Raw genomic sequence first — 13,299 nt, 5'->3', positions numbered from 1 at the left:
AAGTGTCATTAAGTATGCAACTACTGTAGTCAGTTGAGTAGATTTTTGATTACTTTTTGAGTACTAACTAACTTTAACTCTACACTTATAGTTGAAAAAGACTTACCATATTTCCTGTAAAACATGGTCATTCTGGGCTTTGTTTCCCATAATTAATTAAGCAAAATCTCATTCAAGGTCATGCTGTTATAAGGTCATTATAAGGTGCTTTCTTGCTACAAATGTTTCCTTTCAGGTGTAGTGCTTCCTAACCCTCATCCAAACCACAGCCTGGCCATATAGAGGCTTCTTTCCTCCCACTCATCCTCTTCTGATGACCATTCATACTTTAATTCCAAGGTTATTTTGGGAAACATGTTTATCTTTGCACCTTCACGCTGCCATTTTTGTTATAATGCAGATTGCGGTCGATACAATGTAGTTATCCATTATTACAGTAGAGCCTTTAGTTATTTAGAGAGGCTGTAACACAGAACACTTGTAAAGCAGAGAGATACATAATAGTAAAATGTTAGAGTGCTTTTTTACTGTATATCAGCTTGTGGAGTGCCCCCTGCCCAATCAAATCGCTCCACCAAAACTGTTGTATAATTCTAATTTGCTGCTATTATCAGGGAGCAGGCATCCATCAAACGAAGGTCTCATAATGACCCAGTTAACCTCTTCAACTTTGCCAGTCCCACCAGTGGGTTCATCTTTACAAATTCATACTGCTTTGTTCAAACCCACAGAACTTTATTTTAAATTCCAGTGGTGAACCTAGGATTTCCAAAGATACCAATAATGTCTTGCTGAATTACAGGGAAATGTGCACATCTAGGTATTTTCTATTCTGTTTCATGTAACGGTGCAGCCATAAAACATCTTGGGTTTAAATATTTTACTCAACATAACTGTGATGTAGCTTCAATGAACCGTTGCAACCAGCAGATACAGGATATGTTTGTGACATTGTCATAAAAGATGGGGGAAAAAAATCTAGGTTTGAACTTCAGGGTAAATTTAAGGGAAAATTGGGGTCAAAGGGTTAATTATTGAACAGGCAATGTTATGTTATGAATGGATAAGCAGAGAGTAACTGTTGTGTGGGGTAGGTTGGCTATTTTGCCCCAAAGGCATACAATTGTAATGCTTTTTCTTAAAGGAATTTGTGAACCATTTTCTAGACAAGCATTCCAACTTCAGTAAAATTCAACTAGTGTAACCATTTTTGCTATTTGCATAAAACATGCCAGTTGCCTTTTTCACCACTGCTCTAAAGCCCAGAGGAGTAATCCTGTTTATCTACCTCTTTTTGCAGCACTAGCTTCAAGATGCTGTTGCTGGTTGCTGACAGTGCTGAGAGCATGGTGTTTTAGGTGAAAATATATCAGTTTTTACTAAATGAGGACTGTAATTCAGATGGGTCGTCAGTGGTCTCCTTGCAACAGCAGCAGCTTTGACCAGCTCTTGACACATGTATTTGTTTTGCTAGTCAAAAAGAAATGGCCTTTGGACACCATGGTTAGGATGTTCTGCAGGAAATTTCTCTGGGACTGATGCTGGCAGATCAGATTCAGTTAATGCCATGAAAGCCTCCTCAGTCACCTCTGATTCACCACTGTTCTCACCACCACCTTACTGACTCACATCTAGTTTAAAGTACTACTCATAGGTTAAGTTTGCCTTGTTGCAGGTTCACATGGAATCACAAGAGGCATGTTTATTGAACAGAGTTTTGGTAAGCTGTCATCCTGTGAGGTCAGAGATTTTGGTGGCGTGGCAGAGTCAAAAAATTTGATTCCAGTCCCTGAAACTTTAGCTTGAAGGACTTGTTTGCACTCTCTACCATAATTTACCTTCTCTGCCGTTAAGACCAGTTAACAGCACATGCAGGAACAGCTGAACATGAACCACAAACTGCGGTTTCCCTCTGTTCATTTTGTTATTCCAGACTCTTCAAGCATGAGTGGGTCCATGTGACTTTGTTTATAAGCATTGATTTGCTTGTAACTGAGCAGTGTGAATCCAAACCAAATGCAAAAATGCAACCAACACGAGCCAAGGCAGCCATTGCCACTCTAGTTCAGAACAGAGACCACTATCTGTAGATGATTATGCTTTTATGGAGAGCAGCTTTCAGTGTCTTTACCAAATGATGACAACACACAAGACTTGGTTGTTGATGGACTCATTGATGATTGATCCATCCCCCCAGCCAGGAGGTCAAAATGCTACACTGACTTTATGTATGGAGCAAACCTTACCATAGTCATATCTTTTCAGCAGGCGGCAGGCACTGAGCTGAGAGCTGTTCAACCTGATCGCCACATAAAAACACTTAACAGCTAACAACCAAAAATCATGGTGACAGTTTAGCAAATGAGGCATGTAAACTATTGAAAGCAGAGGGCTAGTTCCTAAGACAATTAATCAACATCCCATTGTGCTTAGGTGTGGCCTCCCTCCAATAGAGTCTCAGACACTCTGTCAGTGCCAAGGTACACTGAAGCCGTTCTGCTGGCTTGTGGTGGACACCCCGTTAGGACACTTGATTTTGGTGTCTTGGACTGTCTCATATGGACAGAATCTTCTATCACATTGATAATTTCATATCCTGGTAGTGATATATATCACGACATAGTATGTTTTCTGTGAATTTGATGAAAAATTGTCTATACAAAATAACCACAGTCATCATGACTACTTTTTAATAACTCTGTGATGTACAAAAGTCACTTTCTCTTTTCTCCTTTTTTGTGGAAGTGACATTGCACAGAGCTGAGGTTTGCTTTGGCTTTCAACACTTCCCTTCTGTGTTGCTTGCACCTTTTTGTTGTTTTGTTGTTTGTTTGTGTCAGAGTCTGACATAGGAACTGGTCTGTACCATGTTTTGCAAAGTGCGGTTTTCTGTTTGGAGTCAGATTTCTCATATCCAAACGACAGGAGTACCTCACAGTTCTTCATTTTGCCTTGGTCGGGCTGAGTCCTGTTCTGTGTAGGAGTGTTATGGGAGTTTTGTTCTATGTCACACTCCTCCATGTCTGCTTGTTATTTGAGCCCACGTGTAGTAATGGTGCATTCAAGACAACTAGGAGCTCCGACTCAAAGACATAAAACACTGCCATAAAGCGGCTTTTGTGACAACAGCAACAGAAACAATAGATGAAAATTTCTACCGATAGGCATTTTTCTCTTGTCCTACGATATAGACTGTCACATCGCACGGCCCTATTGGTGTGTACTGTATTTTGACAGTTACCCGTCTCTATTTCATACTCTTATGCCTAATGAGAGGACTGTTGAACTATAGGTGATGGAATGCTGCTCTATTTATATTTTTAATCAGAATTTACTTTGATAATCTAAAATTATTTTGAAGATGCCGTCCCCTCTTTTCTTGTCGTTTTTTCTCTGTGGCAGATGTAACATCCTCTCACAGACAGTTGATGTATTTTATTTGAGAGATTTAATTTCAGGGTCATGTAAGCCTGCAACAATTAATCAGCAAATTTAAGGAAAAAGGAAGAATTGTATTGATTAATTGATTTGCTTGGAACAATGAATGGGCATTTGGGCTCTTGTTTATGGGTTAAGCAGAGCGGGTGAGAGATTGAGAATTAATTGTCGCTGACATAGGTTGCTTGAGTCAAGTAGTCATAATAGCCTATTTTTGTTAATGACATTCATCTAGTTAATGACATAAGCTATAAATCATGGTTGCATCAGTTAAGCAGGTGTGCAAGAATTTGTACTTTGTACTGACTGCGCCCACGATTGGTTTTCTGTAGATTTGAAATTCTGTCTTAAATCAAAAGAAAGTGGCAGAATTCAAAGCTATTTCGCGCTGAAGAGCACACTATCTGCACAAGATTCAAGATTCAAGAGTTTTATTTGGAACATATAAAACACAGGCCAGCCTAGAATCTTTCCTTGATCAATTTTTCTTCAATCCGAGTAGGATTATGCAGATTATGATGCAATTAATGATACAGTAACATTATACAGCCTGCGATGCTCTTGCATACAAGACTAGACTATATATTAGTGGAACTCACTGATTTTTGTTGTTAGTAGCATTTATGGTACGTATGTATAGCCTACTAGACATTTGTTCAACCTTATAACCTTTATCCAGACTATTGAGATCAAGAACATGTTTTCCTATGGGGGGGGGGGCTGTCAGAGACAACAGCAACACAACTCATACATTTCTGACTGAGCATAAGTGTCTGTGCTATATGACTGGGATGTGGCTTTGCTGGGAAGGCCTCAGCTGACAGTTGGGAAGGGTGTAGGAGACAGTCCGTTTAATGAGTTGTGAAGTTAATCCTATTCATCCTTCCATTCATGCCACAGTCACATGGCTATTATGGTGTATTCTGATAGTCAGGGGACCTGTGGAAGCCATAACAGGTCCTTTCAGACCCCTGACTTGGCGTATTACCACTCCATTCCAGCATTGAGAGGGATTTGTCTCCTGATTTATTGGTCCATTTGTGACGGCTGTGCACTTGAATGTGGCTGATGCCCTGCCTTTTTGTCGCCTTGCTCCTGTGAAGGAAGAAAAGTCTGTTTTAATCGTAGTTCAAAAATGGCAGTTTCTGCTATAATGGAGACTCCGTAAAGCTCTTCTGAAAGCAGGCGTCTGGGCCTACTGATTTAGATGAGTTAATGGGTTGTGTAATCTCTATAAACAGGTGTCGGGTGGCAGTAGGTCTGAGCTTAGAGGATGTCTTTCTCAAGGATCTTACTTTGTTACCAAAGAGGGGGAGGTGGTGCCAGACTTTGGTTTTGGAAACACAGACAAGTGATATGCAGTTTTTATTTACCCTCTTTCTCTAAACATAATGGATCTCAAAGATAACAATACAAGTTGAATGTTGCGCCTCAGTGCAGGCTTTGTCTAATGATAATGGATTTCACTAAGAACTGTGCGATTTTCAGGTTAATGCCTGTTATCATTGTAGCCAGCACTTGAAGCCCTATTACTGAATATTAGCCTTTGCTCAAATTTGCCATTGTGCAAAACAAGAAAAGTCTTAAATAATAAAGCAATACTGACATAGACAAAATAGCTGCAAGCTGACATATTGAATACATTATTAGGTATTTTTGGCACTTAAGAGAAAGGGACAAGAAAAAAATAGAGGGTGAAAGATGAGATTCAAATGTTTTGGCTTTATTTGGTTTCAGTATAATGAAGACTTTTCGCTGACATGTAACTTGAGCCACAAGTCCAGTGGTTACTCAGCATAATACATTGTTTCTGGGAGCCGTCTGGAACATGTTTACCTCTGAGAAAGTATTTCAGCCATCTGCAATTCAGAAACTTCAGTACTCAGTGCTGCACCGTCTTCAATTCTCCATCACAGAATTGTTTCCAAATTGTTGTAAAAACATGACCTACAGATGGAGGCGTAGAGGTCACACTTTGTACCGCATACTTTCTGAACTACTCATGATCTTTTGCTTCAGATGCAAATGGAATTGTCTAGAAATATATTAAACATTTGGTTGACACACACTGTTGAGTATGATGACAATGTACCAGTTTCATATGACTGTATCATCTCAGAAAGAATCTGTTGTGACAGGAAATATGGACAATCCATACTAGAACGTTGACCTCTACTCTGTATACAGTGCTGTAACAGGAAACGTTAGAGACATCCCGTAAGGAACTGACCAGATTAATCATCACAGCCAGCGTCACATGGACATGAGAGCTCAAAAGGAGCCTGGAGAACAGATACCAAAGCAGTGATTTGTTTTTATGACAGCTTTTCTGACTTACCGTCAGTTACATCATCTAATAAGTTACACATTAGGTCCTATAAACCTAATGATTAGTCTAACCAGTTCTGCAGTAAAGCCTGCAATTTGTGAATTGCATTGTAAACCAGTTGGTGAACGCTTTTGGGTGTAACCTTAAGCTGGTTTTCTAGTTTGCATTCAGCTCACACATTAGCTAAGGCGGGGAAAATATTTATTTGTTCATTTATTTGTTTGTTTATTCAATTTTTCCTTGACAAATTCACAGGCTGTACATTGAATATTGGACAAACATTTGTATGCCATATATTGTAACATTTATAGCTTAAGCTGATTTGTCCCTATAGCTGGTCCTTTGTTAAAACAGTTACACAACAATATCAACATATGAAATGCAGAGCACAGGATAAAAGTAAGTAAAATAAGAACAATAGAAACCAAACAAGTAAGAAACCAACAAACACACAAAGACTTACATTTAAGCAGGGGCGTGTTGGTCCATAAAGGGAGCGAGGGTGCCGCCACTCCTGCAATTTCAATTACGAAATATATGTTTTAATGATTTTTTTTTTATTATTATTATTTTGACTAATACTAATACTAATTGGTAATTAATAGTAATAGTAATACTAAATAGTAATAGTAATTCTAATTAACTACAAAAAAGCTCTGCCTACAGTCTTTGTCTGTTTGCTGAATGGCATACTATTTTACACCAAAGAAATGTGTGTATTATGTTCAGCTTTTCCCAGTGGCTCCTAATTGGCTGACCTTGCATGCGAAAAATGTCTGAGCTGTGAAAAATGTATGCCTAAGCAATTTTGCTAGGATTGGTTGATTTTTATTTTCTATTTTTTCCCCCACCCAGTTGCCGCAGGAATTACATGATTGTACCAGCGAACTGTCCCGTATTTATTGTTTTAGGTGTTGAGGAATGTCCAGAGTCCTTTGTTAAGGTTGTGAATATGTGGGGATAATTGTAAAATGAAAGCAGTTGCTCACCAAAAGATAGTTTTTTAAACTAGTAGTTTTTTGAAAGATGGATAGTTTTTTGAAACCCCTAGCCTTACCACTAGCCACCAGCATGCTGCTACATTGTACTTTGCATGCTAACAGCCAAAATACGCAGCACTTGAGGTAGTCATGTTTAGCCAGTCTCGAGCTGTATAGTTAGTGAATTCCAAATATTGATCCCCTTTTAAAAAAAAAAAAAAGTCTTTGCGATTATAGTTCTGCCTTGGTGTATCTGCCTATAGACCACTGTACAGCTAGATGGCATTTTTATGATCATTTTTATGGTCATTTCTTGCTATGAATTTGGTTACATCTGTTATTTATTTATTTATTTTTATCATTTAGGGAAGCTGTGTTGTACATATTACCCATGCTGATCTCATCTCTCCTCAACCAGCTCCATGGTATCCCACTGTGGCTGGAAATTCAATAACAGTTCTTACAGTCTTGTGTTACTCTATGTACAGTTGCAGTTTTGGAGAGGCACACATAAACTATACAGTATAATAGTATACCCACTCAGATGTAGCAACTGGGGCATTTTGGGTTGTGGAACCATAAATTAACCTTATGTGTGGAGATTCACTTGGGGGCAAAAAAAAACACACACAAAAACAAAACAAAACAAACAAACAAACAAACAAAAAAAATGCATCTATAAGTTTGTTTTATTACACAGGCCCACTGTGGAAAAGTCTAAGAGGAGAAAGACTACAACAGCCTCTTCATGTGCGAGGAAGTTTATATTTGATGCTGCTTTTGACTCACTATACAGCCCGGTTCATAAGTTACACCTAAAAGGAAGTTTTAGACGGATATTGCAGTATTGTAGGCAATGATGCAAAAATAGTGAATCAACTTCCCTCATGTGTCTAACATCCGCTGTTGGCTACCATATGAGACAAAAGTCAGAAACAGCAGTCACTATGCAGGAAACCAGGCGGGGCCAGTTAACTGTTACGTAACCAAAAGGTCAAAGGTTAAAGGCCACTTCAGCTAATGTGTGTCCTCCTGCTTAAGTGTCCTTGAGCAGGATGCTTCAGCTCCACCCGCTGACTCATTGTAATTCACTGTGGAAAAAAAAACTGACAATGACATCACATAAATATACAAGTTTTTACCTACCTGTTAGTGGTGTATGATGGCGTATCAACAAATAAGCTTCTCTGGCAGCTATGCATTTATTAAACAAACAAACAAACAAAAAAAAAATCAAAGAGCATTTTTAAGGAGGTAGTTATGCTTTGGAAAATGCTCTTGTGAATGTCTAACATGTTATGAATAAATCAGATCAGCTGGTAAAATCTGAGTGAGAATGACTGGTAAATAATCTCCCATCCATCAACAACAACTCCTGAGGTGCTCCTCAACAAGGCAAGAAGCAATAACATTAGAAGACTGTGATTGTTACGAGCAGCTCCCGGGTGTGAACATGTGAAACGGTGTGAATGTGAAGCAGGATAGGAAAAGGAGTGTGGAGGTCAGTGAAACTTCCCTGAATGAATAAAGGTGGAAAGGTCGTCAAGTTAGGACTCTGCAGTGAGCGAAGGTAACAGCACACCTACTGCCTGCCATCAGACATGTCCCTATTGGAATAATAAGATGTCCCATGACTGAAAAGTCACAGGTTCAGTACCTGTAACAGTCAGTATGTGTTCATCAGAGGCAATGTGTCCAGGGTGCCACAGTGTCTGGATGCCAGAAGTTTACCAGCTGCTCAGATTTTTTGCCAGATGCTTTTTTCTTTTTCAATTTAGATTTACATTGCATTTTTCACAAGCTTCGAAATGCAAGAAATCTGATGTTGATCCAGCACCACTGACATTTTAACATATCATTTTAATAACTGTTGTCTTCTCATTTAAAAAATATTTTGGTATTTATCTATTTATTCATTTATTTATAATTTGTCATTGCCTTTCCCCCCATGTTTTTTTTTTTAAGAAATCAAGTGAATTTGCTCAGGTGTCAAGTGGTTAATAGTTTTTGGTCACCTTGACAAATGAGAGAGAAGTTCAGCTAAGCGAAAACTACATTGTCATATTTTGTTCTTTTCCCCTGTCATCTTGTTACCACCTTTGATTAAATAATATTCCATGCTTCAGCATTTCTACTTTGTTTTGTTTGTTGGCTTTGTCACCACAGAATTGCAGGTTATTTTATTTAACCCGTGTCTCGCAGACTGAAAAAATCTACCTGCCACTGCAAATATTTACCTGTATTAGGCAGGTGGCGCTTGCTAATTTGCCATCCTGGATGTGTCTCATTCAAGTCCCTCATCCCCACTTGGTGTAGGCTGGTCTTGGCGAGAACATCTATTACGTGTCCAAAATGTAAGAATGTCAAAGAACCAATGAGCTTGTAGGGGACAGTGTGTGAGAGTCTTATCAGTCAAAGTCTGTGTGCTGTCAGTCACTGCATGTGGTGAGAAAGCTGGGCCCTGGCCCAGTGCACTTAAGGCAAGAGGATTAGACTCCAGAGTATTATTAGAGCTACTGATTATCCCCTTACTTGATCCGCCTAATTCTAACTCGAGCCTATTTATTCAGCAGAAAAGTGGAAAAATGTTTGGATTGGGCGGCAAAATGTGAATTGGCCTTGCTGCGGTTCAGTGCTCTGTTGAGTCCAACATTGACTCTGTTGGTGTTCTCTGCTGAACTCATTAGGTCCTGGCCTTTGTCGCTGACTCCCCCACCATGGGCTTCATGTGATTAATGCACTGCTGAGCACGGAGGCCGGCAGAAAGAACTTGTTTTATTGCCAGGGAACAGCAAACAAAAGAAAATTGTCTCTCCAAATAACTGTGGAGTGTACAGGCCCCTGACACCAAATGCACCCCTGACTCATTGATGAATGCAAGCAAGCCAATATCTCTTCAAGGAAGTTAAACAAAAAGAGTTTACAATCCAGTTCTACTCAGTTCTGTAATACCTTTGTTTGGTTGTAATAATTACACACCCACTGTTGCTGCCCTTGTGCCCAGAAAAAGGCTTTTAGTCTCAGACTCTGAATCCAGTGTGAAGATGAGCTAGTAAATCCTGCCAGCTGATTTTTCCCTGCATTTTGAACCCACATTAAAGGGACAAAGTGGTACGCTTTGGGTTGTGAACTGGCTTTACGGACTGTTGGAAGAATCAGCACATATGGGGTGACTAAGAAGAGGCAGGGGCCCTAAAACTCAGAAGAGGCTTCTGTCTTAATGAGCAGTTTTGGCTGCTTTCTTAGAATAAACAAGCACTGAGAGAGTTAGCTGTTTTGATATGGTTGTGTGTGTGTGTGTGTGTGTGTGTGTGTGTGTGTGCGCGCGCGCGCATACACTGGCATGTATGTTTTTGCATTTGTGTGTGTGTGTATGTTCCAGACTCATGCCCTGTTAACCTCCCACAGTGTGACTGCCAGGGTCACGGCTTAAGATGAAAGCTTGGCAGTCGTCATGTCGTAACCAATGTTCTGATCTGGCTAGAGCTGCTATGCATCCATTTTGGGAAGAGCAAAAAAGAAAAGGGTTACCTGTTCATTGTTCAATACTTTGAAAACATTTAATTATATCCTGCAGATCAGTGATTTGTAACCATGTCCCGTCCAGAGCCATGTGTATCTAGGTTTTCAACCAAGCAACAGTACCATAATAGTAGCTCAATTCATTGATTAAAGGATTGCATTAGCTTTTTTTGTGAGCGTGGGCCAATGGTAACCTTACCTTTGCCCAGGTGAGTATTGATACCAAAAGCATCTCTGTGTCTGTGGTACACAGCCCTGTCTGGTGTGCATGGTAAAGTTTTTGCCAACAGTATGCCAAAGAATTGTAAATAAAATATGAAGATAGATCTTTTATTAAGTTGGTTTTATTTAATTGATACATGGCTGGTAGCATCATAACTTGCAGGCTAAAAAAAAATAGAGAGTCGTCATTAATCAAGTTCACGGCGATTAAACTGCTAAAAAATTTTGCTTAAAAGAAAGAAAATTTACGCCCTAAAGAAACGTGGCAGGCTTAGCTGTGTAGCCACTATGAGTTATCATTTACTTGTAGGATAGTGCCTATTGTCTTATGTGACATACCTGCATGTGCACATAACAGACAAATGGAGGCACAGAGATTATTTTAGTGCCAATCCTTGCCTCACGTAAACCCTGTTTACACCTGGTATTAACATCCGCCCTGAGTGGCTTCTTCACAAGCTGTACATAGACTAATGGGTAAGGTAACCAATGAACCAAAGTACATACCTTCAACCAGAGAAGGGAGCTAACCAATGAAATTATCTGCTGTAGTGTTTGATTGGAAAAGAAACCAGCACATGGCTCGCCCTGGATGGTTGCACCCTACATGAAGTTCAGGCAGTTTGGAGACAATTGCCCACTGATGTAAATGTCTCTCTCATTACTACAATCTGATGGACCTTAACTTTGTTTTTGTTTGTTTTTTGTTTGTTTTTTGTCTTTACAGTGTCCAAGGACATGAAACTCAATCCAAAACAAGCTCCATTATATGTAAGTACTACTCTTCTTGCTACCACACTGCACAATTATATGCAATTTTATGTCATAATTTTATTTTCCACAATAACAGTAATAATTGCAGAATGCGGGCATATTAGCAGCATCAAAACAGTTTAATTCGTCATCAAGATGTTGATAGGCTATAACATGCCCAAAATAGAGAAAGACATTTTTGTTCTTCAAATCATCACAGGTAATATTAATCATAAATAACTGCAGTCACTATTTCTAGTAAAATACTCATAATAATCTAGTTCAGCCATACCCAGTCATTTCTGCTCTGCATATGACTGTGCAACAAAGAAAGTTCACTTTTCAACCATTGACCACAGGCACTGCGTGGAATTTGGTGGACTCAGCAAATGTGAATTTTTGCAAATTTTGGAAACAACTCTGTTGAAAATATCCTCCAAAGGCTGCATTTCTCTGGCTTTATTTGCTTATTTGCTGGCTTTATTTGCTTGCAGTTGGGACGTAAGGAAAAAAGTGGAACGAAATGGCGACCCATCAGGCTTCATTTTCTTTCATAACTAGGATGTCTGGCTAGTCATCCATCATTACTGAAACTTGGCAGGATGCCACCAATGATGCAATTTCATTCTGTTCAGTAGTTCTGCCTTTCAAGTGCAAAATGAACAAGTTCAAGCTGAACACAGCTATTTAAAGCTTCCTAGTTCTCGACAACTTGTTGTATGATTACTTGGGGGTGGGAATGAGCTATGAATCGAGCTATGAATAGCTTACTTGTTTTAACCTCTATAGCAGCAGATCACCATCCAGGTGCAATTGCAGCATTTTGCACTGCCCACAATTACAGAGCAGAGTGCCCCATCAACATGTTTGTCACAGTGTGGATGCCCTGTTAGATTTATGAAAACCACAGTTAGTGTGACAATATGCATCTTATCTGCCATGCAAAAACAAAGACTTTAATTTTGGTGCCAGTTTAGGAAGGTTTGGTGTGTCTAGTGAGGCACTGAATGAGTGATTCTTGATAGTGCTCTCAGCTTCTCAGTCATTGTGTGGCATGGCAGCTCGACCTCCCGGGAGAGAAGTTGGAGAGAATTGTTCACACAGCATCTAAGATCATAAGAGGTGACCTCCCCTCTGTCTCTTCTATATACTCCCCTCGTGTTAAATGCGAGGCTCAGAAGGTGATGGCAGATGCCACACACTCTGTTCACCCCCCATCAAACTTCTCCCCTCTGGGAGCCACCTCTAGAGTATTAAATTTAGGACTACATGCTTCAGGAACAGCACATATGCTGAGGCTGTCAGAAATCTGAACTCAAGGGAATAGCATTTTATAGCACTTCAGCCCAGATACATTTTTTTTTGTGTGTGTACTGGAAAATGACAGCGTATCAAAAGTTTTGATTTTGATATGATATGTGTTTACTAAGAATGTTCATTGTTTTGTCCCTAACTTTCCATTAATTGATGGCATAAATGTTGTGATTACCTTTTTTATGTTTGTCTTTTTACAGTGTCACTGTAGCAAATTCCAATCAGCTGTGTTGAAATAGCAAATAAAGCGAGCGAGTAAATGAGTGGTGGTATTAGTCCCCAGCTGCAGGTGAGGAGTGCACACAGGAAGATTGAAGGATAGAAAGAGATAAGTCAGAGATGTGTGTGTGTGTGTGTGTGTGTGTGTGTGTGTGTGTGTGTGTGTATCTTAACACTAGACCAGCTCACACATTTACCATCCAGACAACCTTATCTGTGATCTACATCCAGACACATGGGCAGAACCAGACAGACTGTCAGACTGTGAGAAAACAGGTTGGGGTTAAGTACCTTTTTCAAATTTATATTGATATAGAGTGACTTACAAGAAGGCCAGGAGCAGAATAAGATTCAGTTGCCAGATTACCAAAATGATAAGCAGCCAGTATTAAGCAAATTAAGGGACTTAGCCTTAGTGTTATTACTGTATTCATGTAACAATAGAAAAAATGTAAGAGAAGTGTAAATTTTAACTATCACTTCTCTCATTCACAATTATCCTCTGTCAAGGTCTGACTCTGT

At 39.5% G+C, this 13,299-nt stretch overlaps 1 protein-coding gene and 1 pseudogene across 1 annotated transcript in view; one reads left to right on the top strand and one right to left on the bottom strand.

Moving 5' to 3' along the window:
• sv2ba (synaptic vesicle glycoprotein 2Ba) overlaps positions 1 to 13,299 on the bottom strand; it is a 163,382-nt gene that overhangs the window by 49,281 nt on the left and 100,802 nt on the right. The window lies entirely within an intron of this gene.
• LOC115378596 (A-kinase anchor protein 13-like) overlaps positions 1 to 13,299 on the top strand; it is a 121,042-nt pseudogene that overhangs the window by 10,635 nt on the left and 97,108 nt on the right.

Source organism: Myripristis murdjan, chromosome 3, assembly GCF_902150065.1.
Source record: "Myripristis murdjan chromosome 3, fMyrMur1.1, whole genome shotgun sequence".
NCBI lineage: Eukaryota > Metazoa > Chordata > Actinopteri > Holocentriformes > Holocentridae > Myripristis > Myripristis murdjan.
This window is presented reverse-complemented; position numbering and strand designations above follow the sequence as displayed.